This window comes from Leopardus geoffroyi, chromosome C1 (assembly GCF_018350155.1).
Source record: "Leopardus geoffroyi isolate Oge1 chromosome C1, O.geoffroyi_Oge1_pat1.0, whole genome shotgun sequence".
Taxonomy (NCBI): Eukaryota; Metazoa; Chordata; class Mammalia; order Carnivora; family Felidae; genus Leopardus; species Leopardus geoffroyi.
Genome location: NC_059328.1, coordinates 136,453,236 through 136,471,062, shown reverse-complemented (window position 1 = coordinate 136,471,062; position 17,827 = coordinate 136,453,236). Strand labels below are relative to the sequence as shown.

Sequence of the window (17,827 nt, the reverse complement as noted above, 5' to 3'; positions counted from 1 at the left end):
TGTGTCTTTAGGTCTGAAGTAGTCTCCTGTAAGCAGCTTATAGATGAGTCTTTTTTTTTTTTTTTTAAATCCATTCTGCCACTGTTTGAGTTTTAGAATATTTAGACCAGTTACATTTAAAGTAATTATTGATAGGTATGCAGTTACTACCATTTTTGTGAATTGTTATCTGGTTGTTTTTGTATTTTGTTTTTCTTTTTTCTTATGGTTTGATGGTTTTCTTTATTGTTATGCTTGGATTCCTATTATTTTTTATGGGTGTGTATCTATTATAGGTTTTTGATTTGTGGTTATGATGGGATTCATATATATATATCTTCTGGGTATAATGGTTATGTTGAGGGTCACTTAAGTTTGAACACATAAAGCACTGAACTTTTATTCTCCCTCCATGTTTCATATATATATATATATATATACAATGTCATATTTTACATATTTTTACATTTTTAAAATATTTTACATTTTTATCCCTTGAATCATTTTTGTAGATAATACTTAAATTTTATTACTTTTATGTTTTAACCTCTTTACTGGCTTTATAAGTACTTAATCTTATTCTTTTGCTTCTACCTATGAATTTTTTCCTTTTATAATTTTCTTCTAGATATGGCCTTTCTATTTAAAAAATCATTTGTAACATTTCTTTTAAAGTTGGCTTAGTGGTGATGAACTTCTTTAACTTTTGTCTGGAAAACTCTTTATATCTCCAATTCCAAATGATAACCTTGCCAGGTATAGTATTCTAGTATTGTTGGTTGTGGGTTTTTTTTTTTTTTTTTTTTTTTCTTTCAGTACTTTGAATATTTCATGCCATTCCCTTTTGGTCTGTATATTCTCCTGAGAAATCAGCGACTGTCCTTATGGGGTTTCCCTTGTGCGTTATCTGTTGCTTCTCTCTTGCTGCTTTTAAGATTCTCTATCATTACCTTTTGACATTTTAATCATTACGTGTCTTGGTGTCAACATTCTTGGCTTCAACTTCTAGGGGCTCTGTGATTCCTGGATTTCCTTGCCCTGATTAGGGAATTTTCCAGCTTCTATTTCCTTCAATAAGTTTTTGCCCTCTTTTTTCTCTTCTCCTTGGATTCCCCTACAGCACAAAGGTTATTATACTTGGTGATGTCTCTATTTTTTATATTTACTGTTCAGCTTGTTTGCTGTTACCCTGTGTTCCAGATCACTGATCTGTTCTTCTGCATCCTCTAATTTGCTTTTGATTCCCTCTAGCGTAGTTTTCATTTCAGTTATTAAATTCTCCAGCTCTTATTTTTTTATATATTTCTTTTATATTTTTGTTGAAATTCTCACTGACTTCATCCCCTTTTTTCTCAAGTTTAGTGAATATCTTTAGGACCATTATTTAGAACTCGTTACCAATTTTATTACTTTTCTTCATGCTCTTTAGGGCTTTTTTTTTTTTTGTTTTCTGTGATTTTTGTGTTGTTCCTTCACTTGGGACATATCCCTCTGTCTCCTCATTTTTGTCTAACTCTCTGTGTTTGTTTCTATATATTAGGTAGGCCAACTATATCCTCCTGGTTTTGAAAATAGTGGCTTTGTGTAGAAGAGATTCTGTGATGTCCTGTAACTCAATCCCCCTAGTCTCCAGAGTTAGGAGCTCCAGGGGTGTCCCTTTTGTGGGCTGTTTGTATCCCTTTGTTGCTCAGCTATGATTGCTGTGGGCACATTGGTGGTTGGGGCTGGCACTTAGCCCAGCTGGCTACAGTGACCTGCTTTGCCTATTGTGGGCACACTGGGCAGAGTTTGCTCCTAACACTGTTAAAGCCCAGATACAGGTGCCATGAGCTTGCTAGTGTACAAGACTGGCCCACATCCTGGTTGTTTGTATTTATCAGCTCTGACAGCTGTGGGTACACGAAAGGTTAGGGCTTGCTCCCTTTTTAGCTAGCTTAGGTGCCTGTGGACATGCTCGTATGTTGGGTTATCTTCTGACCCCCAGGGCAGGAATCATTTTGGAGGAACACCAATACCATCTGGAGCTACCTGATGGTGTGGTGAGGCAGGAGCCACTTTGGAGGGTAACCTGCCAAGGCAGGCAGTTTGGGTGGGGCAGATCTGGAGGGGACATCAGGGCAGCTCACATAGTGCTATCAAGGTAAATGGGGAGTGTTAGAACTAGCTCCCACAAGCATCCAGCTATCTAGGCTGCAGGAGGGCAAGTGAAATAGCACCACTAATACTTTTGTTCCTGGAGAAATCTGCAGATCCCTGCCGCTTTGGCACATGTCCTAAAATTGGTCAGTATAGCTTCACATATATCCCAGCTACTGTTTTCAAGCTGTTTCTGTGCTGTACCTCCAGCACAGTTATTTAACATACTGGGACTCAGTTTCTTATTGCCCTCTGGGTCTCCTGGAGTTAAGCCCTGCCAATTTTCAAGGCCAGATGTTATGGGGACTCATCTTCTTAGCATGTATCCCCAGGGCCAGAGATACCTGGTATGTGATCTGATCCCCTCGCTTCTCGGTGCTAATCCCTCTCATCAGTGGTCAGTCAGGCCAGGGGTTTGGTTCCTGACCACATCCCTGCCCCCCTTACCCTTTCTGATGTGGCCTTCACTCTACACCCAGTTGTAGAAGGTCGATTCTTCCAGCATTCAGCTTGTTTCCGGAGGTAGTTGTAACATGAGTCGTTGTTTTGGTGTGTCCATAGGACAAGGTAAGCTCAGGATCCTCCTCCCCTGCCATCTTCCCTGCCCTTCTCTGAAATATCTAGTACTTTCATCAGAGATGTAGAAGTAAAACTTCTTGCCTGGCCTCCTTAAAAAATTTTGGAAAGAAAGGAAGAAAAAAAGGACAGTTCTCTATCAGTTCTTTTCACAATAATTACGTAAAAATCATCTCCAACCTTAGAGACTTATTTCTCAGTCACAATCTGCAGGTGTCCAAAGCTGGGCTAATCTAGGCTAGGCTTAGTTGGACTTTACTTCAGAATGTGGGCTGGATTCAGATCTGTCCCACACATCTCTCTTCCTTGGGCCAGCAGTAATATGTATTTGAGGCATGTTCTTTTCATACAATAATACAGGAATGTAAGAGCACAAGTCTGACAATGTAAGAATATTCTGAACATCACACCATCTCATAATCTAATATCCAATTGTCCAAACAAGTCAAGGAGTAGAAAAGTACATTCTGTCCACCATGAGAACATAGAACTAAGTTAGGGATAAGGAGGGAATAAATATATGCTGAAAAATAATTTAAATGACTACATGAACAAACCTGTGGATAACCAACTAAGTTTTCAAAGTAAGAAGTACCAGGGTAATTATTTCTAGGGGCTTGATATTGGTCAAAATTGTCTTTAAAAGGCTTAGACACATGTAATTAGGGTCCTTTTGTGCCTTCAGACAGAAAGTGAGAATATTCTCTCCCTTCAAGGCCCTTGGCCCATACCCTCCTTGCCTCACTATATACATTTGGTGCCAGAAAATCACCCTTGATTCATGCGTCAGGCCACATAAGCTTGAAGGGAATAGCTTCTATTCTTTTATAAAAATTACTCCTCAATCTTCTAGCTTCTTCCTATCACTCTTCATACCATGAAACCGTAATCCATATAATTAACAGAAATCTCTAAATTGCTAAATTCAAAGCAATAGTGTTTTAAATCTGTGAACTCAAAGTTTAATTACTTTATGAACCATAACTGTGACAAATGGTAGAGATGCAAGGTTGAATAATACTCATGATTCCTGCTCTTATGGAAAGTACATATAGTTGGGAATAGATACAGATAGGCTATATATAAAAACTTGCATGATAACATGAGCAGAGCATGATAGATAATGGACGAAGGCATCAAAAAAGGAGAATTGAGCTTTTGACTTTAGGAAGCAATATTTAAGTTGATACCTAAAAGGTTAGTGAGAGATGAAGGATGGTGTGTGTGTGTGTGTGTGTGTGTGTGTGTGTGTGTTAGGATTCTCTAACCCAGAGACATGTATTGAACTCAGTGAATGTCGAATGTTTGAGTAGATTAAAACTGTAATGAATTTGTTGAATCAATTCATTCTTTCATTTGACAAATATTTACTGGTTTCCTACAATGTTCTCGATGTGTTTCAAGGTGTGGGAGTTCAAACAGCCAAAACACAAAACAAATAAAATATTGTGTGATAGTTGTAAGTCCTCTGGAGAAAATTCGAACAGGAAAGGCAATATAAGATGTAAGTAAGACTCAGATTTCATTTTAAATAATTTGGTCAAGGAAAGGCTAAGAGGGTGACAAGACAAGGAAGTAGGCATAGAAAAAGTAAAAAGGCTTGAAGAGGAATAGTGGTGAATTTCAGGCATAGCCAGGAGGCCTGTGTGACTGGAGTAAAGTACATGAGCAAAAGAGTGGTGTAATTTGAGCTTTGTTTTAATAACATCACTCAACTTGGTGGAGAATAGACTGTAGGGAGAATAGGCTGTAGGGGCTTATGTCCGTTAGCATAAAGGTAGTGACAATCTGAAAATATCAGAGGCTTATTAAAATTGTATTTATTGTTCACACAAACTCCAATGTTGATGTCCCTGGATGAGTAGCTCTCTTGGATCATGCTCTTTTAATTAGTGACATATGGATCCATACTCCTTCCATCTGTGATGCAGTGGCCTTCCGCGATAGATCTCCATGGTTTCTGAGGAAGAGGAATGTGAGAAGTAGGTACTTCATATTCAACAACCTCCACTTAGAAACATGACCCAACCAGTTGCCTTCCATTGGCTATAATTATTCACATAGTTCCACCAATGGACTAGTAGGCTTGGAATTTTAGTTCTTGGTTCGGTGTCCACCTTCAAGTAAAATAGACATACAAGTCTAGAAATTTCTGCCGTAGGAAACAAGAACAAAGGCAGGAAAACCAGTTTTGAGGCTATTATAATAATACATGTGAATTTTTTTTACATATATGAGAGAGAGAAACAGCATGAGCAAGGGAGGGAGGGCAGGGAGAGAGGGAGACACAGAATCTGAAGCAGGCTCTGAGCTGTCAGCACAGAGCCCAACGTGGGGCTCAAACTCACAAACCGTGAGATCATGACCTGAGCCAAAGTTGGATGCTTAACCAACTGAGCCACCCAGGTGCCCCAATTCTCAGACACTTTAATAGTTTAACATAGATTGTGGTGTAATATCTGGAAAAGGGATTTGAATTCTACCTCAGCTTCTTTCCAGTTAAACAATATTAGGCAAATTATTTAATCTTTTAAAGAAAGATGCATAGGGGCGCTTGGATGGCTTAGTCAGTTAAGTGTTGGACTCGATTTTGGCTCAGGTCCTGATCTCACAGTCATGAGATCTAGCCCTCTCCCTCTTTCTCTCTTTTAGGATTCTGTCTCTCTGCCTCTCCCTTGCTTGTTCTCTCTCTCTCTCTGTCTCATAGGTTAATTGGATTATTAATAAGTGTGTCACTTGATGTATATAATATATAAAACATGTGTTTTATATCACATGGGGCTCTGCATTGGCTCTGCACGGACCGTGTAGAGCCTGCTTGGGATTCTCCCTCTCCCTCCCTCTCTCTGTGCCTCTCCCCTGATCACACTGTCTCTGTGTCTCTCAGAATGAATAAATAAACTTAAAAAATCTAATAGCATACATAGACCCCCTCAGTGGGGGCATACATGGTATGATAGAGTACAAAAATAGTGATTCAACATTATTGTTTTGAATATCATCACAGAAGCATTCCTGTTTAGAGTCATTCTTGTCCAGATTAGATGAGCTATAAGTCAAATCACTTTCTACTTGGGGTCCTACTTCAGTATTGTGAAAGTTTCCTTTTTGCGCTCCCTGACCCATGTGCCTGAATAGTAAATGGCACAATGAAGAACAAAAGCCATTTTGCTTCAGTGGATATGAACTCATCTTTTATCTGGATTAAATCCTTGTGAGGTCAGGGATAAACAACTGCTTTCTTCTAATAAGGACTTACAGCCTAAAAATGTCCGTCGGTCTGTTGGCCTTCCAGCCACTTCTGCATGTCCTCTAGTCGTCCTTTTGCTCTGAGTAGTGGTCCTGTTCTATACTGCTTAAGCGCTTAGGACACCAACACTATGGAAATACCTTCTTAATTAGGAATCAAGTGTTAAGGCTTTGAAGGCTCAAGAGTTCAGGGGAGGTGTATGAGGAGGTATCAGGGCATCAGCATTGGCCCCCAGTGCAACAGAGCTGTAGAGAGTCTGTCCCTGTTTTTGGACTGAACCTTGAACATTGTGCATTTGAGGAAGACTGAGACCTCTTTGAGTTTTATTCCATGAAGTAACAAGAATAACTGTCACAAAAAGATAATGACTAAAAAAATAACAAGCCTATTCTAAAGAAATAGTTTTCATCTCTCAAACTAATCCAGTGAAGATTAGAGGTGAATTTGTTAAGACCATAGATATTTCTCATTATTGCTTTGTAATTTAGCTCTCCTGCCTGGAATTAGTATACAAAGATGTGAGCTATGGATAATGTCTATCTTTAGCATTCAATAATCACATTTATTATCAGATAATGTTATTTGTGCTTTATATTTTAAAGTGGCACAGAAAGTACTGAGTAAAAGAATTCATCAGAAGTGTTGACAAGATTTTTAATTCCTTCTGTTTCCTTTGATATTTTTCTTAAATAGAATATGTAAGCAATACAACCCATACGTAAAACACATCTCAGTTTATGTTTCTTCTGCTTTTTATTGCACATTTGAAAATTAATAATTCAATGTTCTAATATTAGCTGTCATCTTAGCTGTGATAAAATTAATTATTCATCAAAATATCAAACAAATGGTGCCTTTTTTGTTTTAGATGAGAAATCGTTCTTTCAGCTTTGAGAAACCACGTTTGATTTTTTTCTTGTGTTTCGGGTCAAATAATATTTAAGCATTTAAGTTATAATTATAATGTTTTCATATTAAATATAGAAATCTGCATGTATCACAATTGATAATAAATTAAAAAAAAGTTATTCCTCCCGTTGCTTATTTCTTGGCAGATAACATTCTTTAGAAAATCTACTATAAGGGGCGCCTGGGTGGCGCAGTCGGTTAAGCGTCTGACTTCAGCCAGGTCACGATCTCGCGGTCCGTGAGTTCGAGCCCCGCGTCAGGCTCTGGGCTGATGGCTCAGAGCCTGGAGCCTGTTTCCGATTCTGTGTATCCCTCTCTCTCTGCCCCTCCCCCGTTCATGCTCTGTCTCTCTCTGTCCCAAAAATAAATAAACGTTGAAAAAAAAAAAAAAGAAAAAAAAAAAAAGAAAATCTATAAGAGTCATGTTTTAGAAAAGTTGAATATAAATGATTTCTGTTTGGTTCTGGTCAATGCTGTACTCTGCCTTTTACAGGCCAGAATTCACCATAGTGAAATGATGGGTGCAATAATCAGGGACTCTGAAAATTTTTTCTGAGAATAATATATTTCCTTTGAATCTTCTGGAAAGTAAGTTAAAATGTGATCTTAAAACACTAGTTTTGAAGAATCTTTATAGTTTTTATTGAGGATAAAAAAAAGCTTTGTCTCTTGTTAAATTTATATTTGTTTTGGGGCTCCTAGGATTGTGGGGGTAGGGGTGATAATAAAGTAGTTTATATAAATCCCACCTGTTTCAGGGATGTCTGAGTGGCTCAGTCGTTTAGGCATCCGACTTAGGCTCAGGTCATGATTTCAGGGTTCATGAGTTCGAGCCTCGCATAGGGCTCTGTGCTGACAGCTCAGAGCCTGGAGCCTGCTTAGGATTCTGTCTCTCTCTCTCTGTACTCCCTCCCCCACTCAAGAATAGATAAACATTAAAAAAAAATTTAAATCCCACCTGTTTAATTTCTGTATTTGTTCTTGGGTAAGTCACCGGGAGACGTTTGTGATGCCTGGTAAAAGACTGCAGTTTGTACGAAGGCTTGTTCTCTTTACTCTGCCTGATTTTATGGACCAAATTTGTAAAATAAGGGATTTATATGTTCAGGGCCCTGCTATAAAATTCTATATCCTAAATCTTGCAAATCTTACAGACTCAGGAGTCTAACATGTTCAGGTGTGCTAAGGAGTGAAATTGTCCTGGGCAAGTATGAAGTTGTGTAAACTGTCTCTTTATGGTGAGTTTGCCCCTTTTTGACCTATTGCTGCAACTCCAACTTACCCAACATAAATTTGCATTGCTACCATTTCAGGTGCTTGTGAAAACATGGAGTCCCAGCCCAGTTTTAGATTCTATCGAATTCAATGAGACCAGAGCCCAGAATTCACTCTGTAAAATAAGGACGCCAAATAATAATGCCAATACGAGTGGTCCCCTCTGGGTAATGATCTTTCCTGGCCTGATAGTCCCACCATTACTCTTAATACTAATAAGTAGACATTATTAAGCACACCCCCCCCCCCCCTTTAAGTGTTTAGGTTTGGATGCCCGACAATGTGCTCACCCTACCCATAGACCACACTTTGGGAAATGCATAATTTCTGCCTCTTGGTGAAGCACAGCCCCCAAGTTTGCAATTAGCACTTGGAGGTTGTAGACTAGAAATGATTGCCAGATTGGCAATAAACTTCTGTACCTTGAAATGGTTGTCTTCTTCCTGGTGACTCTTGCCACTCTCCAGTTTGCTGTGTCCTTTTTCTATAAAAATGCATTCAAACCTTGTTAGTTTGTGTCTGAATTATCCAAATAAGCCTGCATTTTAAAGTTACTAGCATTCACACTAAAATGTGGAGTTTTTGAGTCTGTAAACCTAGAAAAAATTTGTTTATATACTTTAAATCTACTTTGTGCAAAAGACCCTGATAAATCTGTCAATAGAAACAAAATAAGATGACATAATAAAAAGTCTATTTTTCCTCCTACTTTTCACAAAGTGAGTATCTTCACAGCAAAGAGAAGCAGTCCTAAAAGTTTTCCCTCATTTGCTAAAATTTATTACAGTAATTCATTTATCACAAGTTTCTATATAAGGATAATATTTCAACAAAGACTGAATCTCCACTAGAAGGAAGGTAAGGTGTTAGGCCCTATAGGTGCCAAGTAAATAAATAAATAAAAAGAAAATGCAGTCCAATAATCTAGTACACCAAGTAGACCTATTTCTTTAAATTGTGACACACTGTGGCGTCATGTGGAAAATACTATGGGAACACACACGATGGTTAATGCATTTAATTTTTATTCCAAAAAATGCAGCACTATCTTTTCTCACAGACATCTAGGTAATGAAACATTTTGTCAGGGAATCCATTAACAACCAATTCCAGTTGAGGACAGTAGTGATCTATTACAGTAATGTTTTTTATGAAGTTTTATTCAACCCGCGTTTGTTGAGTAAGGACTTACTATGTGCAGACTCCTTTACTTGGCACTGAAGGTGTAGAATGATGACGTCCTATTCTCTGCCCTGTAAAAGCTTAGAGGTGGCATATAACACACAAAAGAGAAGGTGGTTTGTATAAAAAGAAATTTCCTAGGGGCTGGGGAAAACGTGACCCTCTATAATTTTGAAGGTTATATTTCAGCTTAGACTTTTAACATATTTTTCTGTGATAATTTTCTAACCAAAATATTAAGTATTCTTATGATAGACTAGATGAACAAATATCTTTATCTTGTGTTTTGTTTCTGATACAGACTAGACTATGGATCTACTCCCAATTCACTTTATTTAGGACCCCAAAAGTCTCCCCTGATGTAACTGCACGTCGTATCTCTGGGTCTTATGTGCAGATTTTACAATATGACAATTCTTATTTAGCTACATGATCCTTCATAAAGAGTCCTCGGGGTCTGTCATGCTCTGTAAACTCACATTAGATGGGAAGAACGTGGAGAGGAGAGCAGAGACCTTATGTTGTGTAGAATTTTCTTATGGCCTTCAGTACATTGGACCAACTTTCTGTTGGCTGGAACTGATTGGAGGGATTGAAGTGTCTCAAGAATCTGCAGTCCGAAATTATGGAAAAGTAATAAATCTGTTCACTAATTAAACATTTTGGTGTTAGAGTATGCCAGCGCTATGATCTGGATTTTTATGTCCCCCTCAACTTCCTGTTAAAATCCTAATGCCCAATGTCATCTTAATTAATAGAGCTTTGGGAGGTGATTAGGTCATGAGAGCAGAATGAAATTAGTATCCTTATCAAAGAGACCACAGGGGGCTTTCTTGTCTGCTTCTACCATGAGAAGGTTACAACCTGGAAGAGGGCCTTCACCTGCTCATGTTGGTATCCTGCTCTCCGACTTCCAGCCTCCAGAGCTGTGAGAAATAGGTTTCTATTCTCCAGAAGCTACCCAGTCTGTGATATTTTGGTACAGAAGCCTGAACAGACTAAGACAGTCAGGTAGCTTGGAGCACACAGAAGCTACAAAGATGAATTAAGATACAAGTCAAACCAAGCAATTCTAGTTCATTCCAGGAACCACATCTCAAGTGACATTAGGTTAAAAATTGAACAAAATCCCACTTCAGCATTAAACATTCTCTTATTTGTTTTTTTCTCTTCTGGGGCAGATAAATAAAAGCTACAATGAGGAAATAACTTAATAACTAATAAAACAATATGATTGAAAAACATTTGTCTTACAGAGACAGGAACATTGCACATGTCTGTTATACAGCTTAAGTTCTCAGTACTACTAGTCGGAATTCTTCTCTCCTCTGTACCCCGAGGGCATATAATACTCCATAATATTTGAAACTGGCGAGTCAAATTTGCTCGGGAAATTTCAAAATTACAAACTTTTTGATCCGAGTTTTCTTCTTCCTATTAACCACATATTTATTGAGCTTCATTTTTTGTTAGTATCAAAATCTATTGATTCACAAGATAAATATTGACCTGACCTTGCCTTCACCTCAGTTTATATCTACTTCTTAAGTCAATAAATCTAGAAACTGATCTGACAGCAGTCAATATTAGTTTAAAATTCTTAAAATAGCAGCTTTGCTCTAAGGTAATAATTCAGTATTTTATAGATTCCGCCTCAAAGAAGCAAAAAGGCAATGTAACTTACCAATTTGCTATATAAAACTATTTCTGTGTCATTGGGTTTCACTCATGCCAGAGAATATCTCTACTTTAATGCCTGTATATCTTCTAATCTCTGACCCGAAGTATTTGAAATACTTTATTCCACTTGCTGGTGGCAGTTGAATACCAGTATCTTGCTTTGATTCTAATTATAATTAAGCTATGTAATTATTCTTCAAATGACTGATGCTTTCTGTTGGGCTCAGTTCCCTGTGGACTGAATTTTACCTGGAGGTATAATAAATATAGTCAACAGCCATACTGGACTTTGGAAGTTAAAGGCAATAATACATTTGTTACCTCATTAATCAGCTTGTTTTTATCTTTTCAAAGTCTAGGAGAAATAAAACCATGGGTCAAGATTTGCATATATTTATACTATAGATAAAGGAGGTAAAGCTTAGGGGCCTAGTCGTAACCAAAGCAATGTATTCTGCAATTTATTACTTTTTTTAAGGCCACAGCACTCATCTTTTACTTATACTACTTCTCAGTGCTTTGGGCGATAGATGACATACTCATACCACAGAATTCCATAATGAAATCTCCCAAAATGCATTTAAAGAAAAGTTAACTTTAATTTTCCTCATAAGTAACAAACAAGGAAATTTCATTTTGGAAATAGCTTATACCTAGTTATGTTCTAAAGAAATAGGTTGTGACATTAAAATGTATATAATCAGAGGTGGCTCAGTTGTTGGGGGACGGACTTGGGCTAGGGTCATGATCTCACAGTTTGGGAGTTCGAGCCCTGCGTCGGGCTGTGTGCTGACAGCTCGGAGCCTGGAGCCTGCTTTGGATACTGTGTCTCCCCCTCTCTCTACCCGTCCCCTGCTCAGGCTCTGTGTCTGTCTGTCTCTCAAAAATAAATAAACATTAAAAAAAATAAATGTATTTAATCAGACGATCATTTAGAGATTGTGCTTAAATGTCATAGGAATAAATGACAAGATCAAAACAAAAAAAACATGTTATCCTATACAGAACATTTCAAAGTGTAATGTGAAACAGAAGTTAATCTTATTAAAAGTTTAGTTCATTCTTTGTGAATAGCAGTCTAACTAGAGAGAAATCATGCAAATTGGCCAAAGCATGCAAGGGAAATACAAATGCTTCCTGAAATACTGATACTTCCCTTGAGATCACATTAGAAAACCTTTTGAGCAAAGCTAATAATCCCTCCAGTAAATTTTAGTTTCTGACAGTAGATCTACTACCTTGTTTATATTTACAGTTTTACATGTATGTAACATACTTTGCATATATGTAGCCCTGAAATTCATATAGTTACCATGACAAACTCATGCAAATGACTTTTGTTCCATGTAGATTTAGAAGAGACTCAGTAGATACAGGAACTCACTGTAAGTCTTGATCATGACATGACATGATCTGCCACATAAGATGATTAGAGCCAGGTCATGAAGGAAAGCCTCATAGGTAATTAGAATGATAAAGTTAGCATCATTCTTTCACTTATTAACTTTTAATCCCACTGTTCTTAGAAGTTGCTATTTCATTTTATCCCATACTATTTTTTATAGTCTTTTCCAGCTCCAAAATGATATGTTTATCCTGAATCTAGCATTATGAAAATATAAATACCTAACTGAAAAGAATTTAGACAAGGTCGTTTGAAATTATCAGTTACATAACTGTCCATGAATTGCATTTTGGTAAGTTTAGATAAAATTATTTTCTTTACTTTTTATATTACTAACTCCCATCCAAAAGGTTTTTTAAAAAGTTCAGGGGACCTCCTCACCTAATTATTCAGCTCTCTTCTCCTAAGAAACTGAAAATGGTTAAAGAGAGACCACTATTTCCAGAGAACTGGCATTTGAAATTCAACAAAATGAATTCTCCCCTTACCTAGAATTCTTTGTTTTTTGTACTTAGTTTTGGTTAACAGAGAGTGCTGCTTACAGTATCTCTCATTTGTGTAAGTGAAAAATAACTCTGTTTTTATTACTTAAAATATTACAAAAAGGGACAATATGCTAAAAATATGCAGTGAACAAATATCATCTGTACAGACTGGAAGAGAACCTTCATAAATTAACCTTATTAGTGCATTACTGTAAGCGAATGCCAAAAAACCTCCTAATTTGCATTAAGATAGATTTTTCAGGTTGGCTGCATGATTTAATTAAAGAAAAGATTAAGAATCATTAAACAAGCTGCTCTACCTTGCAATAACAGAATTCATATCTGATTCAGGTTAACGAAAACACAGATGGTGATTCAGTAACTGTTGAGTTGCTGTAACAGAATGAAAATGATCCCATTAGTTCTCTGGAAATGTGAGGGAATTTGGAAATTAGTATGCAGATACATTGTATGGTGCTAGACAGCTTGGTCTGCTCGGATCATCGCTGATTATACTTTGTTTGGGTTGGCAACACTGAACTTAATAAATGAAAAAATGTTCCAGTATACCACAGTTGGAAACTGTTCAAGGTTGAAATAGGTGTGCAGGATTTCAAAAGGAGAGAGTTAAGTAAACAAATGTCAATCAATTCAGAGCTGGCAACTTTCTTTTTTTCCCTTTAAAGAATATGTCTGTTCTTGAGAAGCAAGTGTCATAAAAATGGAAACCCTTTACTGGATACGTATGTCTGTGTGGTATTTATTATTACAAAAGTATTTTAAATGCACAGGATCACTTTGAGAGAGATGTGTAAGCGTTTTAATAGCTTTTTTTTCCTGGCAGAAATAGAAAAAATTCAGTCACTATGAGGATTATTTTTCACAAAAAGAAATCAATATAATTCTGATGGAAAATGTTATGACAGGATAAAAAAAAAAGTGTAAATATAATGGCTATTGAAAGTTTAAAGGTGTCAATAAGGACCACAAAGTAATCCTCAAGGAGCCTTCTGGGAAAGAACAACTTAAACAAGTAGCAGAGTCAATCACAGCAGCTGACAGAAATAGCCATTGCATTCAAGAGCTCAACGACACACATGGCCTCCATTTTTAACACCTGGTTCTCGCCATCAGTCTGAGTGCTCAGTGTCTGACCCTTTGGAACAAATCTGCATGATGGCAAAAGCCCATCTGGACAGAGTCTGAGTCAGGAAGCAAATGACCCTGGTCTGTTAACTTGTTACCAAAAATGGAGGTGAGACGTTCTAGATAAGTCTTCTCAGAATATTGAACTGCACCAAAAACTTTACCCTACATAAGCAAATTGCATTAAAACATTAAAAAAAAAATTGCATCAAACAGTAATGGACATCCCCGACTTTCAATGTGATAATACTAATCTTGCAGACATAACCCCCTTTTCAGAATTAGCACAACAAATTTTAAGCAGGCTGACTTTTCTCTGGCTGTCCATGTATTTCACTGAACTTCTAAAGAGACTATTGCCATTTTTTTCTAAAACTTACTAGAAGAACTTGAATCTATTCTGCATTTTAGACTGGAACGCTTAGCAACATCTAAAAGTACACATGTTATAAACAGGAGTGTCTTAGTTACAAATGACATCTCCCCTACATCCCCCATTATAAGCCCTTTCTCTGGCTTTCAAACTAGATGTCTGAGGAAATCATACTATTAAGAAGAAATGCTACAAAATGCTTTCTACACAGTTCAGGATACAAAATCAGTATCCAATTATAAAGGTCTTGATACACCACCATTCCTTTTAACCACAACTTTAACTGCATGATCTTTAAAAAAAAACAAAAACAAAAAACTCCAGGGCACCGTGGTGACTCAGTAGGTTTAACGTATGACTCTTGATTTCAGCTCAGGTCCTGATGTCACTGTTTGTGGGATGGAGCCTTGCATCAGGTTCTGTGCTGATGGTACAGGAACCTGCTTGGGATTCTCTCTCTCCCTCTCTCTCTGTCCTTCCCCTGCTCACTTTCTGTCTCAAATAAATAAATGAACATTAGAAAAAAATCCATTATGGTTTCCCGCTGAAACTATACATACTTGATATGCAATATATCAAGAAAGACACTGGGCACATGAATTGTACATGCAATGGATGGTGCTATTTTAAGTGGAGATGCTTAAGAAAAAATCTTGATCAAGTTGCTATTTGCCACTATATTGCAGTACTGTCCCTGTTTGGGATCTAAAGGGAGCCACCTTCATGCTGAATGTACAATGATCTGTTTAACTACATTTAAACCTGATTACCTGAAGAGTTGCAGTCTCCTCCCACAATGTTCAGTAAGGATTCCACCTACACTTTTTTTTTCCTTGTATGATGCCAGTTTTATCTATATGTCTGAATATTAAGTAGAAAGGTTTGAAGCCAGCGGAACAGATTTTGAAAAGTCGATACATGGCGATTTTGTAAATACTATTTACAATTAACCCATTTCCTTTAACAGCAGAGCCTATGTGGTGGCAAATTGGTAGTTGCTTTTTTTTTTTTTTTTTTTTTAATTGTCGTGAAGCTGTTTATAGGTGTTGCAGTATTAGCTTTGCAATAGCTTGGAGAAAAGATCTATAGAAATTAAAAAAACAAAACAAAACAGTAGGCTTGTTTTATAAAAAGCTTCACCATAGGATTCTTTATAATAAAAATATTAATTCCTGGTGGCTGTAATTTATTTATAGAGTAAAGCAAACATTTACCCACATTTTAGGTAAACTTTCCCATATGACAAAGTTGAGTAAATAGATACAACTTTGTGAAATTTGATTAATACTATTTTATTTAAAAGGCCATTAAGATTAAAATTTAAATACCAAGTCTGTTGAAAAGAATAAAGGCTCAATATCACCTTTAGATGAGGTGCATTTACTCATCATTTCTTAAATAAGTTTTAAAATTATCTCCTTTATTCCACATTAGAAATAAAGACATTACTTTATCAGTATTGCTGTTATTACTTTCACCAATTATCAAATTGAAATTTAAGTAAATTACCAAAGTTTGAACATGGCACTTCTGATACCAAATTCAGTTATCTTCCCTGCGATAAATATTAACCCTAACTAATGCAATAATTGTAACCTTTACTATACTTCTGACTTCATGGAGCTATGTAGTTGTAAATAATGCAGGTGAGGGGCATTTCTGTATTCAATTTGTACTGTGCCAAATTGATTTCAACTTGTTGACATGTTGCCTTGCAAAGTGTTCTGTAACTTGTTTCTCACATGTGTGGTCTATTTTTCCAACAGTGCACAAGAAATAGAAGTACTGATCTTGGTCACCAGTGTGTTCAAGACGAAGAATGAATGCCTCTGGCACAAGAATCCAAATCCATACAGGAGAGGAATCAAGGTTTCCACTGGAGAGAGCCTTTGTTTACTCATAACAAATAAATTATGGAATATATTCACTTATCAATTCCTAATTGAACACATTGTTTCCATTATGTGGTGGGGAAGCATTTCTGGAGAGAAATCAAGACTCGGTTCAGAGAAAAGAAGGCCCTGAGCTACTAATTTTTCAGCAACCAAGTTAATCTGCCTACCTGCCCTGGAAGAAATTCTGTTCTTGTTCTTTTCCAGAGTAGAGCCACTGTTCTACATGCTCTGCTTAAGACTGATGTGCTCTTAAAGAGAATGAATTTCATCTACTGCAGAGGAAAAGTCTAAAAATAAATTAGTGGACGGGGAAGAAATTGTTCAAAGAACAAATTATGACTATCCATAGGAGATAAGTAAAGGCAGGGGAAGGGAAGGAGCTTAATGGAGACGAAAGAGGAGGAGGAAGAAGAAAGGGAGAGAGGAAGGGAAGAGAGTAATCAAGGTGCAAAAAACAAAAAATGATTAATTTAAAAAACTCCAAAGAGGAAGTGGGGACAGGTTGTGAGAAGACAGATGGACAGATTCTGATGATCCATATGCCAACACGAAATTATCACAAATTTAGTTTTCTCTTTTCCACAACCAACATACCACCCCTTTCCTCTATCCGCTCATGGAAATACATGGACTTAAAAGTGGTTAAAAAGGTGGTCCTTGCAAGGGTTCTTGTTTACTCCCCAACCCACACACCAGCCCTTGTAGACAAGGCGTGACAGCATAGTCATTAGATTAGCACCGTCATCAACAATAGACTGCCAAGGGGAGTGAAATCAACAGCAGTAATTTTTACAGGCAGACTAGAGGTACATCTAAGAGGTCTGTGTGAAATCCTTAAATATCTTAATTATTAACAAGATGAGCCAATGTCTTGGTACTTTTTTTATTTAGGTCATCTCCTATTTTCTAACTATAATTTCCTCAGGGGTCAAAAAAGGGTATTAATATGTAAACAGAAAGCAAATCTAGCAAATATGATCTTTATGCATATATTTTAGGTTTCTTCTGTAGATAGCATCACAAAGGGCCAAAGCTTCAACATTTCTATTCCCTCCTGCATTATGTTACTCTACACACTTATGAATCCATAGCTGCTGGCTGCCACAACTCCCTTCAAAATAGAGGACTCCATGGAATCCATAGAAGGGATTCCTCAGTGAAGTCTCAGCCTAATGCTGTGCTGACTGCATTGTCATACACACTGGTTAGGTGTGTAAATGTGACATCAACATGGAAACAAGTGAACTGAATAATTGAAGACAGAATGGAATTTGTCATAATATCTACAAAATGCTGTTATAATATACATAAAATATTAAGTATTCAATACATATTAGCTATTGCTAATTTTTTTTAATGTTTATTTTTGAGAGAGCATGAGCAGGGCATCGGCAGAGAAAGGAGACAAAATCTGAAGCAGGCTCCAAGCTCCAAGCTCTCAGCACAGAGCCCATACAGGGCTCAACCTCACGAACTGTGAGACCATGACCTGAGCTGAAGTCAGTTGCATAACTGCACCACCCAGCTGCCGTGCTA

General features: G+C 37.1%; 1 long non-coding RNA gene across 1 annotated transcript in view; it reads left to right on the top strand.

The window, feature by feature from the left end:
- The window catches only part of LOC123596749, a 91,223-nt gene extending 73,744 nt beyond the window's left edge, over nt 1–17,479 (top strand). The window contains exon 3 of the long non-coding RNA XR_006711847.1: nt 16,163–17,479. This is a non-coding gene — a long non-coding RNA (uncharacterized LOC123596749). The remainder of the gene's footprint in view (nt 1–16,162) is intronic.
- The last annotated feature ends 348 nt before the right edge of the window (nt 17,480–17,827 follow it).